Below are 17,447 nucleotides of genomic sequence, written 5' to 3'. Positions count from 1 at the left end.
TCTTTTTATTCATTTACTATTAAAATATTCATTTTCATTTTTAAACTTTCAATTTTGGTTCATTTTTGTCCCTATACTTTAAAAATATTCATTTTCATCCTTCTACTTTCAAATTTGGTTCATTTTGTTCATTCAATTTTAAAAAAAAGTGATCATTTTTATCCTTTAAATGTAAAAATGAAGGACTAAAATGATAACTTTTAAAAAATATGTGGACCAATACTACAAGAAAAAAAGACTCTTCCGAGATTCCCAATCTTCCGAAGAACAACCATTACCCGTCGGGAGTTCAGAACTCCCAATAGGTTATTTACTTGTTGGGAGTTCCTAAGGAACTCTCGATGATCTCCCGATGGCTATCGTGCGCCGTCGGAAGTTTATTATATAAGGTCTTCTTTTTCTTGAAGCCCTAGCCACACACCTCTTCTTCTTCAAATCCATAACGTCCATAACGGATCGAGTTTGGTTTAGATTATTTTGGGGGGAGAGTTTGAGTTCTTTGTGTGTTCGTTCTTGTTTATGAAGTTTGAATATTGTGGAGTTGGATAGGGAGTTGAACTCATAGGTTTTTATGTGTTTTTTTATGTTTACGAGCGTCGGAAATGTCGTGGGGGTTGGGTAGAGTTAGGTTATACTCGTTTTGTCATTGAACTTGGAGTTTTTGTATATTTATGGATGTTTATGAATGTTTGAACATGTTGTGGAGGGTGGGTCAAAGTTTGGTTTAAATTTTTTTGGGAGGAAAATTTGAGTTTCTTGTGTGTTTGTTGGTGTTTATGAAGTTCAAATATTGTGGGAATGGGTAGGGAGTTGAACTTGTAGGTTTTCATGTGTGTGTTTTTTTTTTTAATAATTATGAGCGTCGGGAATATCGTGAAGGTGGGTAGAGTTAGGTTATACTTATACTCGTTTTGTCATTGAACTTAGAGTTTTTGTGTGTTTATGGATGTTTATGAATGTTTGAACCCTTTTTTTTTTTTTTTTTTTTTTTTTTTTAATGTTTATGAGTGTCGGGAATGTCGTTTGAAGTTGAACTTGGAGTTTTTTGTTTGTTTTTGGAAGTTTATGACATTTAAATGTTTTTGTTTTGTTGTAGGATGTTGTTCGAAGATGAGGTTAGACGATTCTTGAAGATGTTGTGTTCCAAACGTTGTTTTCTTTTTCTTGACGTTGTTTTCATCTTATTTCTTTCATATATTTCTGAAGACAATTTTCTTTTATAAATTATCTTATAAATTTTCATTTATTTGTTATAGTATAGACTTTGTTTTGTTTGTTTTGTTTATTATGTGAATCTGTTTGAGTTGGTTAATGATGTTTTACAGGTTATTCCGATCAAATTTTTAAAAAATTACAAATTACAAATTAAGAAATTTAAAAGCCAATATTCAATCAGTGAAGGAACTCCCCATGCATATTTTAGCGCATCGGGAGTTCCCCTAACTCCTGACGAATAGTACAGGCCGCTGGGAGTTCTAGAACTCCCAACTCATAGAAGAGCACGTTGGGAGTTCCTAGAACTCTCGACGCATAAAAGAGATATTCGGGAGTTCCTAGAACTCCCGACAACGTATACTTGCCGTTGGGAGTTGGGGGAACTCCCGACGCACTCTTCTATGCATCAGGAGTTATAGGAATAACTCCCGATGGACCCTTTCTTGTGTCAGGAGTTCCACTCCCAATGGATTTTTTCGACCAAACTCCCGACGATCCATTTGTCGTCGAGAGAGGATCTCCTGATGCGTTTTCCACCATTTTTCGACGGTTTTGGACGTCGGAATAAGTGCGATTTCTTGTAGTGCAACGTTAAAAGTACAATAACTAAAATGAATATTTTATATAGGGATCAAAATTGAAAGTATGTGGACCAAAATGAACATTTTAAAAGTATAAAGATCAAATGAACCAAAACAAAAAAATATAGAGACTAAAATAGTATTTAAACTGGTAAGCTTGGTGGTTTTTTTTGTTTTTTTGGGTGAAGTTAGTTTTATTAGATCAGTTAAGTTAATAATAATAGTTTTCATAGACTTTTGTGAATACACGTGGATAAAAATTATAAAAAGAAGAGTAATGTAGTCTAAATATTTTAGAAATTTTAACAATAATATAATAATGACTAAAATTAGATTTTTAAAAGTATTGAAACTAAAATACTAAATAGATTACATTTTAGAATACAAAACTAGAATAGTGTTTTAACCCATGAGAAACAAACCTCCAAGCAATTTTTAGAATTTGAGTAAATTTTTTAAATTAAAATTTTTAAAGAAATTTAGTTAATGTTTAATTTTTCCTCCTCTTAGTTTTTATCTCAGTCCTTAGTTTTCCAAATTGGTTATTTTTAGTTTTAAATTTAAAAAATAATTATTTTGGTTCGGATAATTATTACAATTATTTAATTTTTAATAAATAAATAGATAAATTAATACGAAAATAGTTTAACGAATAAGATATCTACTCTTTCTTTTAAAGTTTAAGATTCAAATCTTTACTACAATTGTATTAAAAAGATGGATGCATTGTCAACATGAGTATAATTCAACTGATATTAATTTATATTATAATTTCGAAATTTGAGATTTGATCTTAAAAAAAATATGGATGCATTCCTATCTAAGTATATGATTTTGAGTGCTATTGTAATGTTAGTGTATCCATATATTTGAGGTAGGTGTGTTGGTTGAGTGTGTTTGGTGATAAAATAATGGCAATATGATCAAAATGGTTAATTTTTTATTTTTATTTATTTATTTATTTTTTAAAAAAACTGACCTTTTAAAAGTTCAAATACCATAATGATGATATCAATATTTCATAAAAGCTCATACTCTAAAATAATTTTCTTTTCAAAGTTTTGAATCAAAATGATTTTTTAATCACTATTTTTAAAATTTTCCGAAATTGTTGGTTTTGTGAACATACAACATTGTAACAATTTAACAGAAAAAAGGAAACACATAAAAACAAACCCAATACTGTTCTTCTTCTTTTTTTTTTTTTTTAGAAATTATTTCAAATAATAAAACTTTTTGAAAATATTTAAAAGGTATAGTAAAATTTTATAACTAATGATAGACACTGATAGCAAATATTTTGAAAACAACCCTTTCTTTTTCAGTCTTTTAATTTTGAAAGCCAATGTTAAAAATTATCCAACCATTTTTTAAGAAACTTACCAAATTTAAAATTTATATATTATTAATTTTCTGTGATCTTAATAAATTTTTGTTAATGTGACATATTAATTCAACTATTTTTGTGAATTAAATATTCATTTGAGATGTTAATTAAACTAATAAGTGATGGTTTAAAAAAATTGAAGAGAGCAATAAATGGTTTAGTTTATGTTTTCGAATATTGCAATGAGTAGTAGATTAAAAAATTGAATCTAATTTAAATAATTGTTTAAAGTATATTTGATAATATATTTATAACCTTTAAAGTTATTGGCCAAAATAAGCCTGATTCCATTGACAAAAAATTTGTACTATCAATTATGAGATCAGAAGTTTGATTTTTCCATTCTTTATATAGTGTAAGAAAAAAAAACTCATAAAACTATTAATAGTTACTTAAATTATTATTAATTAATCGATCAACATGTTCTAGTTAAATTTTCTATAATCATGGTTTGTCATTATCATATATATTTGTAATATATTGTATTATAAATATTAAACAAAAAATGAATTAAGCATGTAAAATGAAAACTATATTATTCAAGTTTATATCTTTTCTTTACATAATTATCAAAACTATATTTATTCAAGTTTGTATATATATATTTTTATATAATTTCACATTTTAAAATAAATTTAAAATTTGGATACATCGAAAACGTAAAAAAACAAAAATTATTTTCACAATTTCAACTGTTTGGATCACATAATTCGAAAATAATTTTTAAATCACATTTGTCAAATGCATACAACACTAAACTGAATGAATCTAAAAAAAGATAAAACATAATTTACATTGTCTATCAAATAAGCCTTTATAATTTCAATCAAGTTTGTTTATTGAATCACCCAGTTTTATTTATCTAGTTTAGAACTCGTACGACATATTTGTATTATGTTAACAAATCACCACTTTTGAGTTTTTAAACGAGAGAGATTTATTTTTTAAAAGAAAAAAAATCAACATTGAAAATTTGAAATTGAGATTGAGATAGTTAAAAATAGGAGGATGAGATAAAAGGTAAAGAAAAAAGAAAAATGATGGAAAAGAAATGAAATGAGATTGAAAGAAAAATGGATTTGAAGGGAAGGGTGAAAGGGAGATGATGATAAATGTTAAATGAAAGAGAGATTATGAAAGGAAGAATAATTGGAAGTTGGAAGAAAGAAAAGAAAGGATTATGAGGGTGTTTTGATGAATATGGCTTAAAAAACAAGTTTTGAAGAATGGTTGTGGATTTGTCAGTGCTAAGAAAGCAGTTGACAAACCCACATGGGGATTCAATTTTTCAGACAACTTCATCATTTTTTTTTTTTTTTTTTTAAAAAAAAATTTCTATCATAATTTTATAAATATATATATATATATATATTTTGGTTGTGTTACCACCTAATACCCAATTTGAAGGTACACCCTCCAACCACAGTGAATTCCTTTTCATGCCTCATCAATGTTATTTGCAGATACTCACATGCATTCTGTCCTACATTTCTTCTTCTTCTTTTTTTCCCCCTTGACTTAGACAAATTATTTTCTCAATTTATCAAAAAAGAATTTAAAATAAAAATTTATAGCTCCATAAATTATAGGAGTTGTTAGAATCATATTTACGCATTTTTAATTAAAGCAACTACGTTTTATAAGTTGGGTGCGTGTTGTTATTTTAGATCTACCAAGGTTTGATTGTTTTTGTCTTTTTCATTTCTTTTCCTATCCAAGTTTTATTTTTGGTTTTTAGTAGTTTGAGATCTTGTCTTCAACGCTTCCTTTTTTCGAATACAGAAAAGACCTTGCCTTTTTTTTTTTTTTTTTCACTTCTAAATTTAATCACGAAATGAAGTTAGGTAAATTTCTTAAGTTAAGAAAAGGCTATACTTTATATTGACATTGGAGTTGTTAGCTAATTTCCAAAAACAAAAACAATTTTTTGAAAGCTATATTTTTAAATAAATAAAAAAAAATGAACAATTTTTTGAAAGCTATATTTTTAAATAAATAAAAAAAAATGTAAAAATGTGAGATTACATATAACATTGTTGAATAGAGATAAATAAAAAATGGAAAAAAAGGGTAGATTAATTGACAGAATTAAAATAAACGAGGAGAGAAATAAAAAAAAAAAAAAAATTGAGAAGAGGGGGAAAAGTAAAGGACAAAATGGAGGGCACCTGGCATGGATGTGGGGCAGAGGGTCCCACAAAATGAAAAGTAATGTGTTTTTTTTTTAAAAAAAAAAAAAGAAAAAAAGAAAAAAAGAAAATAGAAAGAGAGAGATGTAGGGTTGTGGTGATGAAAGGAGGGTCCTGTAATAAGGACAGGGCACCCTTCACACACCTAAACCATTTTTCCATTTCAAGGGACAGGACACCCGACAACCTCATTCATTTTGATTTTGTATCTAATTTACCTGCATTTCCAATTATACCTTTTTCCCCCCTTCCCCTCCTCTAACTCTTCTTCTTCTTCTTCTTTTTTTTTTTTTTTTTAATTATTTATTATTTTTTTTCTTTGTTTAAATCTTATTCTAATCTCTAAACTCTAATCATGTTTGTTATATTGTCGTTTCTAAGCTTTGTAAAAACACCCATCTGGGTTCTTTTCCATCTAATTTCTCCCAACTATGTGCCACTTTGAAACTAATGTTAGTATATATATACTCACCCTATATCATTAAGTTATCAAATATATGTAAAAAGAAAAATAAAAAGAAAAAGAAAAATACCTTTTTGATTATTGAGACCCCGCCTTTTTAGATTTTGGTTTTTCAAATTTAGACCTATTTCCTCACATTTTCTTATAGTGATTTCTGTCTTTTTAAGTATAAGAGTTCAATTCTTAGTTAAATATTAAAAACAAAAACAACTTTTCTAAAAAAGTTCTGTTTGGTAACCATTTCGTTTTTTAAAATTAAGTCTATTTTCTCTTCATTATTTACAGTGATTTGCCTTTTTCTTAAATACAATGGTTGAATTATTAATCAAATTCTAAAAATAAAAACAATTTTTTAAAATTACTTTTTTAAGTTTTCAAAATTTGGCTTTGTTTTTAAGCCACTCATAATAAAACAATAAATTTGGAGGTAGAAGTAGTGTTATAAGCTTTTAAAAACAAAAAACTTCTAGGTTTCAAATTTTACACTAAAAAGTACTATTACACTTTTAGTCCTTAAGTTTGGGTTTAATTTCAATTTAACCTATAGATTTTGAAATATTACACTTCTACCGATGAGATTTGAGTTTTGTTTCAAATTAGTCTTTAGGTTTAAAATTTTACACTTTTAACCTCAATTTTTTTACTAAACATTCACTTTCAGTATTTAACATTAATATAAATAAAAATAATTTTAAATGTTGAGGGACTTTTTAGATGTTTAAGGACCAACATAAAGTTTAAAACTTATTATTATTATTATTATTTTAATAAATTCAAAGTACAATTTGAAAGTTGGAGATAAAAATTAGAGGATGCTTAACAATAACACAAAAATATTATTAACAATCTATAAGTTTGAGAGAAATAGGATAAGGTTATCATATTATAATAGTCAATTTTCACTATTAGATGTATGAGAGATAAGTACTTTAAAATTCGAATAGTTATTAGAAGTATGCAAATTTTCAAAACATTATAAAATAACAATGTTGTGATATCTGAATCAATTAATTCTAAAAGAGATGTTTTCATTATCTTTTTCTTAGTGTAATATGGCATATTATTTCATGAATTAGTACTTCCAAAGGGATTTTATTCTTTTACTAAAAATTCATTAAAACCCACCACAAAATCGAATGTAAATTTTAAGTTACTTTATTTCCATGTACCTTTTACTTTATATAAAGTTTTTTTTTCAAAAAAAAAAAGAAAAAAAAACAATACATCACAACAATAATCAAACTTTTGTCTGAGATGTTAGAAAGAAAGTGAAAATTAGTAATAAATAATATTGGTTATTCAAAACACTAATTATTATAGAAATACATTAGATTTGCAAAAAAGGGAAAATATTTTAGGCAAAAGTAATTAAAATTATTATAGTGTTTTAGAATATTGACTAGTGAAAAGTGACCAATCTCTGAATCAAAAGCTGCTTGTCCACCACAATTAGTAAAAAAATAATAATAAAAGAAAAAGGGTAAATGAAAAAGTGAAGAGGAAGAGATATCTTATATTCTACAATAATACATGTGAGGTTGATGAAATTATAATTTAAATAATTTGAGGAAATAGCTCTATTTAAAAGCATTGGAAAATGGAAAATGATTAGCTTTAACAGCTTCATACCCATTGGCCAAACAACTCTACCTACCCAATAATGCCCATTTAATTTATACATACATCAATCATTCCTACCTTCAAAATCAGATCACACATAGAGATCCAAATAAGGAAAAAGAGAAAAAAAAAAAAAAAACACAAATTATTCATTATAACTTTTGGATTAAAAAAAAACTAAGGGTTAGGTAATAGGTTGGTCATTAAATTTTATAAGTTTAATTATTTGTTGTTATAATATAGTTAAAATATTTTTACAAAAATTGTGGTGGATTTTTAATAAATTTCTTAACTTTTAATTTTATGTTGAATTATATCAAACTAGAATTGTTACTTTTCAATTTAATACTTATGTGGCAATTTGTTTGTATTAATTAGGATTCTATACAAGTTTGTTTTAGTGAATTTTGTTGATGTAAATGAATTGGAATAGGAGATTGTGATTTAAGGATCTATTAGACGTATACTTAACACTTTGAAAACTTATTTGATTTTTTTAATATAAAAATTAGTTCAGATAAAAAAAAAAAAGCAATGTGCATAACTCCTCTAAAAAATTAACAAAATAGTTATAATGTGTTTCTTAATTTTGGGGTGTTTGTTTCAAAAAGTTTGAGTTTGGAGAGTGAAATTTTGTTTGATCCAAAAAGTACGATAGCCTTCACAGGTAAAAACGTCATCTTTATGTTTATTAACTCTTGATACTGTGGGTCTCACGATTAAACTATTTTATAGTCAATTTGAATATAACATTGAGAAAAGATCAATTTAGTATTGTTGAACAAAATTATTTTGTTGGTTTTTAGACTATTCTTTTAATTTTTTTTAACTTTTAATTTAAAATTTGAATCTAGTATACATACATATACATACATATATATATATATATATATATATATATATTTCTCTCTTAAAGAAAACAATTTCCTAGTTGACCAACATTAATTTGTTTTAGGGGACGATTATGCATTTTCTTAATTAGCTAGCTTAATTAATCAAGGTTATTCTTCTTAAGATAGGTTAAAAGAAAATTCTTATAAATAGAAAAATTATAAACATATTAAAAAAAATTTAAAAGTATTTGGTACTTTTAGAACTTTTTACTATAAAACGTAAATATTTTTAAATATTTTAAAAGTATCGTTGATTAAATTATAAGTTGGGTCATTTTCTATTAAAAAAATTATAAGTTGGGACTTTAAACAAGAGTTATGTCTAATAAACTCCTTAACATAAAATTATCTAACGAGTCTCTAAAGACCCATTTAATAACATTATCTAAGAAAGTTAGGGAAAAAAAACAAGAAATAGTTTTATTATTATTATTATTATTTTAATGTTTCATTCTTTCAATAAACAATAATAAATAGGGTTACTAAATATATTCTTATTTTTAGTTTTTTAAAAAATATGTAATAAGAAATAGAAGCGTCATCAAATGGATCTAAACTTTCAATATTTTATTCCTTAGGTCAATAAAGTTAAATAAAATAAAATAAAATGTATAATTTTCAATTTTGTATTTTATAGTTATAGGTATTTGAACTTTCAATTTTGTATCTCACAAGTCCTTAATTTATGAATAAATTCAAAGATCTATAGAATAGGAAATTGAATGTTTAAGAACTAAAATTATATATTTTCCAAAATTCTAAATTTATTAGACACTACACATCCTTGGATCGTTTAAAAACCTATTAGACATTTTTCGAAGTTTAGTGTCTTATTAGGATACTACCCTTCAAAATTAATAAGAACCTTTAAACAATTTTTGTGAACTAACAATTTCAATTATACATTGCTTTTATTTGTAACAAACAAGATTTACCATGAGATCTACTATGACAATAATTAATGAAGTGTCAAGCGTGTTGGTTCACTTTACTTTTTGGTTCAATCCTATTATAAAATTGACCTATTTAGTTTAAACAAGATATAAAATAGATATTGGAAATAAAAAAATCAAACTAAATCCACTAAAATGGCCAAAACATTTTAATTTTGAAAATCATATAGTGTTATAAATCAATGAAATATTAGTGAGTCAAAGCAATATAGATGATAGAAAAGAATATGGTGGATTATGAAAGGGAGAGACATGCAATCCTTTTGTGGTAGGTTTTATAGGTAATGAAGGCAAAGCTATACACAAAGACTAGGTTAGGCTTTTCCTTTATAGCTTCACATTGTACTAAAATTTAAAAAGAATTGTCAAAAGAGGGGAAAAAGAATCCCAAGAGAATGTCAGCTTTAGGGAAAATTTTCCATTATTGATGCAATTGGGTTAAAGTGATCATATGTAGTATCAGCATCAAAGGCTTTGAGCACTTTGAAACATGAAATCATTAATCTACTTTACTAGACACCTTCTAATGTAGGACTTCTCTCCAACAAAGATTTTGATAAGCATTACAATTTACATCTTAACCAATAATGTTATTCTCATCTTTGTTATTTTCATGTTGTTTTAAACTGATTTAAAATGTCCTCATAGATTTTTTTAAACCAACATTTAAACTTACCAATAACCATTTATATGAACAAGTAATCAAAATAGCTATGACTTTGCATTAATTATATAAAGTTTTTACTTTGAGCATATTTTATGGAATGTACATACCATTGAAATTGACAAAATGAGTATATATTGTTTCATACACTAGGGGAATGGGGATGAGAGAAAGATATAGTAAATTTTATATACATTTGAAGGAGGCTATGATAATATATCATCATTTCCATTTTCTAGTGCTTAAAATGGAAATTTTCTTTAAGTGTCTATTTGAATTATAGATTTCATGATTGAACATTACTTAGGTTTATTACAAAAGTTAAAAAGTCGATCAATACTCCTATTTTAATACCATTTTGTCATTGATTAAACTGACAATTGTAATGAGACAGAGGTGTTTCCTCTCTAAACAACTCTTTCAAATTGTTAAAGTCCAAAAATGGAAAGAAGTAATAAAATTAGTAATGTAAAGTCATTATTAATGACAAATAATAAAATTCTAACACGACAAGTTATTTTGAATATGTGTGTAGTTATTGTAAATGAACTTGATGTCTAATTAATACTATGATATTTTATTTTAGTATATAATGATCTAATATAAGTTGTCGTTCTTGTGATCAAATAACTTATATATGGGTCTGATCTTTTAAAGCATTGAAAATTGGTTGCAAAGTTAGAAATGATGTTGCGGTTGGAGGAGAGAAAAATACATATTCAAGCTAAATGAAAAAAATGAGATGAGAAAAGCGATACTTATCATTTTTTTTAAGGAGATTCTGAATATTTTGATATATTGTGGGCTCTACGCTACAAAAAATATGAGCTTTGATGTCAGTTGGAAAAAATTAAAAACGAATGTACAATGTCGGTTTTTTTAAAAAAAGGTGGATGGTTTTAAATCGACATTGTAGGTGTACCTATAATGTCGGTTTAAAACTAACATTGTTGATGACCATCTCTTTTGAATCCCATTTTTTTTAATATTCACTTTTTCCCTACCTTCCTCCATTTTCATTTCCCTCTTAAATTTGGTTTCCCTCTTTCCTGAATTATCAATTAAAAAATGAAAAATAAAAACAACTACAAACCCTATTTTCTTTTCTTTTTTTCCCCATTTCTTTTCCACTCTACCTTCCCTCTCCCTCTCTCCATCGTTCCCCCTTCTCCTTCTCCTTCCCCTTCTCCAAACCCTAATTATTCGAGTTAAGGCTTCAACATGAAACACCTTAAAGAGAAGTTTTCCTTCGCGATGTCCGTTCGAGCTTCACATTGTAGGTCTGTTCAAGTTGTAGGTCCGTCGACTCGCTGCAAGCGTCGTTGATTTCTCTGCTAGCGTCGTTGATCTCTTCCCATTGCCGTCAAATCACGTGTCTCAGTCGCGTATTGTTCGGGCAATTGGAGAGTTTGTGAAGTCAATTGGGACTGAGGGCCTTGTTGGGAATGTCCTAAAACTTGCTGTTAGTAATCATGGAAACATATTCTATTCATCAATAAAAGTATTATTGAATAATTTATTTAATAAAAGTGTTATTGAAATTGAAATTGCGTTATGTTATAAATCTCATAAACGAATTCATGGCTATAGTATGAATATTGTAACTTTATGTAGAGACATAAAAGAGGATCAAGTTATAGTATATAGATAAAAAGGTCTATAAGTATATGGATGAGACTGGGTACCTCATCCCGGGGATACTATGGATGCGACCTACTTTGTATTATGATACAAACGATGTGATCCTGAAATCGTTCATGTAGAGACATGCGAGTTGGAGCGTCCTATACAAAAGAGTTTTGCATAAGACTGTACCAAGAAATAGTCACTTTCTCTTTGTAACGGCCATTTACTGTTAAAACTAACTATTTCAATTCGATGACCTCGGTAACTCGATCTTAATCCCGAGTTAACTAGGAACTCCTGTTTATTCAGGATTATCCTTTGATCTGCATAGGTGAGAGTAGTTCAACAACACTACTCAACAAGCCTCCCATTTTGAGGATAAGACTGAATAGATAGTTAGGGATATAGTCTTGCAAGATGAAACTCTCGATCGTGATAGTTGGAGAGTTTCAAATATTTAAATATTGATTTAAATATTGATTACATGAATAGAGATTCATGTTTGAATTAGGTGTTTTATTATTTTAATATTTGATATTAAATTATTAATTAAATATGTTTAATTAATTAAAAAATCAATTTTAATTTATAAAATTCAATTTTTAGAATTGGATTTTATTTATTTCTATCTAAATTAATTTTAAGTCAAATTAATTAGATTTAAGAATATATATATATATATATATATATATATATATTAAAATTGCATTTTAATTCGAGTAGAAAAATCCAACATTGGGGTTTTTAGTGGATTTTTCCACATTTCAACACCTTGCCTACTTACTTAGTGCTAATTGAAATGTCAATTAGCTGAATGTTTGAGTGCTTGTGTGTTTAAACTTGTTAAATAATTCATTTTTTAGAAATTTGAAGCGAATGCATGCTGAATTAATTGAAAATTTTGAGAAAATTTTTGAAATTCTCTCAATCCCTCTCCAAACCCAACCTCTATACATCTCAATTTAAAGTTTTCACCACTCAATCTAAGGCTGAGAATAGTAGAGAAGTTCCTCTTGATGCTCTACTAAAAATTTGGAGATCAAATTCGTGGGGTTTAACAAGGATCAAGAGGGAATCTACAAAGGTATGCATTCTAGAAAGTCGCTTTTGTGAAAAACTGTTTTTAGCATGCTTTGTACTCAAATTAAGTATAATTAGAGTGCTTAATGATTCTGTTAACTTCTGCTTTATGCTTCCTTACTCTATCAATGGTATCAGAGCATGATTTAAGCACTCAGTTAACGTTAATTTGAGTTTGGTGGGTGAAATTCTAGCAATGTATGTTTGGTCACTGATATAGTTTTTAATTCAACTTTGGTATCAGAGTCCTTTTTTATTCAGTTGTTAAATCTGTAAATGGCTCTTGGTTGATGAGCCTTAATATATACTTAAGGGTCTATAATTTTATTGGAGTCAATAGATTTGAAAATAGGCTATAATTGAAGTTTCAAACAAGCAAGAAACAAAAACTATAGAAGGTGTCAGTGCCAGGCAGCATTGCGACGCCCTACATATTGTTGCAACGTTGTTCTTCCTAAAGCCCAACAACCTAGAAACGCGTGCACGAGGACCGGTTCGTGGGAGATGGCCAGTTTGATCGATTTCGGCTTCCTTGGGTCCAGTTCAACCCATTTTAGACTGGTTAAGCTACTTTTGAAGCTTTAGAGGGCTGGTTCGGGTGATTTGGGTCGGTTCGAGCAGTTCAGAGACTTCCTTAAGTTGTTTTTGGTTTATTTTTGTAATAAAATAGTTTATTGCTTACTTAGGATGCCAAAGTTGGTCCATATAAATGTTGTTTAAATATTTTATGCATGTTATGTATATTATATCTAAATTAAACATGTATGTGCATATTGTATGCCATGTAGATTTAAAATTCCACCATAGGGAAACATGTTTCATGCATTGATATATTTTATAAATTGGTTATAATGTATATAGTATGCATGAGTAAGGTTTCATAAAATTAATATAATTGTTATATTAATGTGTGGAATGCTTAAGTTTATGTTATAGTATGTATATAATTTTATATGAGTTATAAAATGAATTAGAAATTTAAAATCTATAACAAAGATAGGATACGTGTTCACTTAGTTTTAATAACAACATGTTTTAATAGTTAAAATAGGTTGTTATCTTATAAAATACGGTTACAAACTCAATCGGTCTATAATCTTGTCTAAGGATGGAGCTACTTAAGTTGACAGTTTATGTAACACCTCCTACCTGGGGATTTTAGCCGAATTACTGAGCGTTGTTAACTAGTTTTATGAGCATGTGTGAGCAGTTTGAGGTAATAAAATGGTTTTATCACTTAGACATCGTAGGTTAAATCCAAATATAAATATTATACTTGGATAAACCATATAGACTTAGGATATTTTTTAGCCAAAATATACCTAAGTACAAGAGATATCCAAATAATTAAAACACTTTGGTGGGAGATTAATAATATATACGATATATTATTTTTAGCTCTCGTGTCCCTAACAGTTCATACCGTGAGATCCATGCTCGGCTTCGTGTCGTTTTTACCGCGACTGCTCTATTCAGAAAGTGTTTGTATGGGTCAATATCAAGGTGAATAGAGGAAGTAGTTCATAGTAAATGGGTGTAGGAAATGTATCAACATATCCTACGGTCTCTTCCATTAGTTTGAACCGTGAGATTCCTATGTTGCACCTGTTGTCGTTTTTAGGCGGCACTAGCTAGTTGTTTTTACAGTGATCCCCTCGGAGGGTTGTAACATAGGATTCAAAATAACCCAAACTTCAGAAATGAATAGGATTTCTTAGTTTCGACTTGAACATTATCTTCCTATTTGGGGGAATATTCATACCGTTCTATGAAATCTGAAAATAGAGCGTCACAGTAAGTTCTTCACCGAAAACAGTAACTAAATGACTATAGGAATAAGAGTTATTGTGGATATAGTATTTGGTCAAGAATGTCTTGCTTTAGTGAAGGAGTATTTGACTGCCTTTCGGTTGCGTCTATTTTGACCCACTAAAATATCGTTGCAAATAAATAAAGAAATATGGGTACTTCATTACTTTTGCTAAAATTGAATTTAGATGCAATTTACTCATATAATTTGTTTATGTTTCAACATGTCAAACTCAATTATACAAGTCTTAGCCTTCGATAAATTCAATGGAGAGGGTTATCCAAATTGGAAGTCGAACATAAACACAATACTAGTAGTTGATGATTTGAGATTCATTTTAATGGAGGAACACCCTCCTCTTCCCAATCCTAATATAACCCGAAATGTTCGAGATCTCTATGAAAGATGGGTATGGGCAAATAAAAAAGGCAGAGCCTATATTTTGGCAAGCATATCTGATGTGCTTACTAAAAAGCATGAAACCATGGTCATTGCTAGAGAGATCATGGAGTAGTTGCAAGGGATGTTTTGACAACCGTCCTTATCAGCACGACATGATGCTATTAAATACGTTTATAATTCGCTTATGAAGGAGGGGACCTCTATTAGAAAACATGTCCTAGACATGATGGTCCATTTCAATATAGCGGAGGCAAATGAGGCTATCATAGACAAGAAGAGCCAAGTGAGTATGATAATGAAATCTCTTTCGAAGATTTTTTTAACTTTTCGTAAAAATGCTGTAATGAATAATATTGATTACAATTTGGCGACTCTTCTCAATGAACTCCAGACTTACCGATCTTTAATGAAAAATAAAAAAGGGGAAGCAAATGTTGTTTCTGTTGGGTTGGTGTCCTAATTCTCCCGGAGTCTCGTTGTTTGTAATTATACACATTGTTTATGAATAAAATAATTGTTATTTCGTTCTGGCATTTACTTATATCCAATAAACAAAGCTCCATGGTTATCTTATGTAAACTTAAACATGTATATGAGATATACAAGTGGATCATGCCTTAAGTGATAACCTAAATAGGTCTATAGTATAAGGATTAAAGAGGGATTCCTGATCCTGGTGACACTATGGATACGACCCGCTTTGTAGGAGTTTGCAAGTGTTGTAAACTACTACAGATGGTAGATCCTGACCATTCATGTGGAGACATGCAAGCAGGGGTGTCCTATACAGAGAGTTTGTATAAGATCGGACCACGAAATGACTAGACTCTGTATATAACGTCGTTGATACTGGAGACTTACATCTCACCTAAACGATTATAAGTGACATGACCTCAATCCTGAGTGTTTTGGGAACTCTTGCCTTTGAGGGCGGTTCTTTGATTAGTATCGGTGAGAGTGACCAGATTGCCAACTCAACATGCCTACCTTTTTGGAGACTTGTCTGATTTAGAAGCTGGGAACTCAATACACAAGATGGAATTCACTCCCCGAAGTAGGGGTAAGTAGATAGATTGCTCCCTTAAGAGCTGATTCCGAGGCTTGAACATAGTGGCCACAACTTCTCTTTGGAAAAGAGGACTTAGTCATAGTAGGACTATGACTTATATTTATTAGGGGGATCTGTGGTACTTAAGGAGTTAGATGTAACTACAAGGGCATAACAGTTATTGGCCGAGCTGTACTTACGAGCGATCTGTGAAGAGTTGTCGCACTGTTGATTGGTTAAAATGGACACATAATATATCTGTACTAAAAAGAGTTCAATTGTTGGTCTTTAGTGGAGTACCTGGCAGTTAACGGAGGGTGGATCCCATGATTAAAGAGTTTAGTCAGTTATTCACGTACCATTGGAGCTTCGAGCTACAGGTTCATAGAGTCCCCTTGGTAGCTCAATGGATTCAAGCTGAGGATCAGTTCTTGGTGTTGGTTTGAATTGTTCAAATTGGCAAGAGGTAATTCGATTATATATGATATGATTGGTGTTGATTTGAATTGTTCAAATTGACAAGAGGTAATTCGATTATATATGATATGATTGGTGTGGTATATGAGATACATCTAATGGAGGATTAATGTAAATGAGATTTACATTAAGAGTCATAGAATAGAAAAAGAGCTATGGTTTGTATGTTTCATGAAATGAAATATTAAAACTATTGGTTATAAATATAGTATGATAAGTTGGTTATCATTTATATTTATAATAATATTAATTATTGGATAATTATCTTTTTTCTCTAATAACCAATTGAGTGGGAGGTTATTGGTGGTTTCATGGTAACTGTGAGGTAAAAGAAAAAATATTTTCTTAATTTTAGTAAGATTTACAAAATTGTTAATTTGAGATTTCCAATCTCAGAAATTACTTATGGATAGTTGTCAAGTAAATCAGATTTACTAAGCGACAACTTGGAGTTAGCTAAATGATCGTGGAGTGTTCTTACACGATAGACACTCAGCTACACAATGAGCTAAAGGATCGCATAGCTTTTGCTAGACGATCGTATAGCTTTTACTAAACGATTGGGCATCGACCTATACAATAGGTTGTTTCATCTACCACTTGCTCAATTGTTTACACGATTGACCTTCTTTCGTTTTCCTGCCTCTAACCAAGTCCACACAAAGGCCACCCTCTGGATTCTTACACGAGGTAACCTTTTTGGTGGTTTCATACTCAACTCGATACAGTCAAGGTTTTGTGGAGGCCGTTCACGGTGTTCGGGGTGTTCCTGACCTTAGCGATCGTTTAGCTTGAGTTTGCTGTGATCATACAGTGTAGCGATCGTGTTGGACGAACGTTCATTTGTTGTTGTGTTGCTGTGATCAAGTGTTCGTGATCAAGGAACTTGAAGATGAGTCTTCAAAGATTTGTTAATTCTTTCCCTTGATCATGTAGTAAAGCATGTTGTAGTTTCTGTTTTATGCATAACCGTATGTTTTCGTTTGTGATTGTAATTGTAATGTCCATATACGATTGAAATTTGGAAAGATCCTTCCAC

Source organism: Benincasa hispida, chromosome 11 (genome assembly GCF_009727055.1).
Source record: "Benincasa hispida cultivar B227 chromosome 11, ASM972705v1, whole genome shotgun sequence".
Lineage (NCBI taxonomy): Eukaryota > Viridiplantae > Streptophyta > Magnoliopsida > Cucurbitales > Cucurbitaceae > Benincasa > Benincasa hispida.
This window is presented reverse-complemented; position numbering follows the sequence as displayed.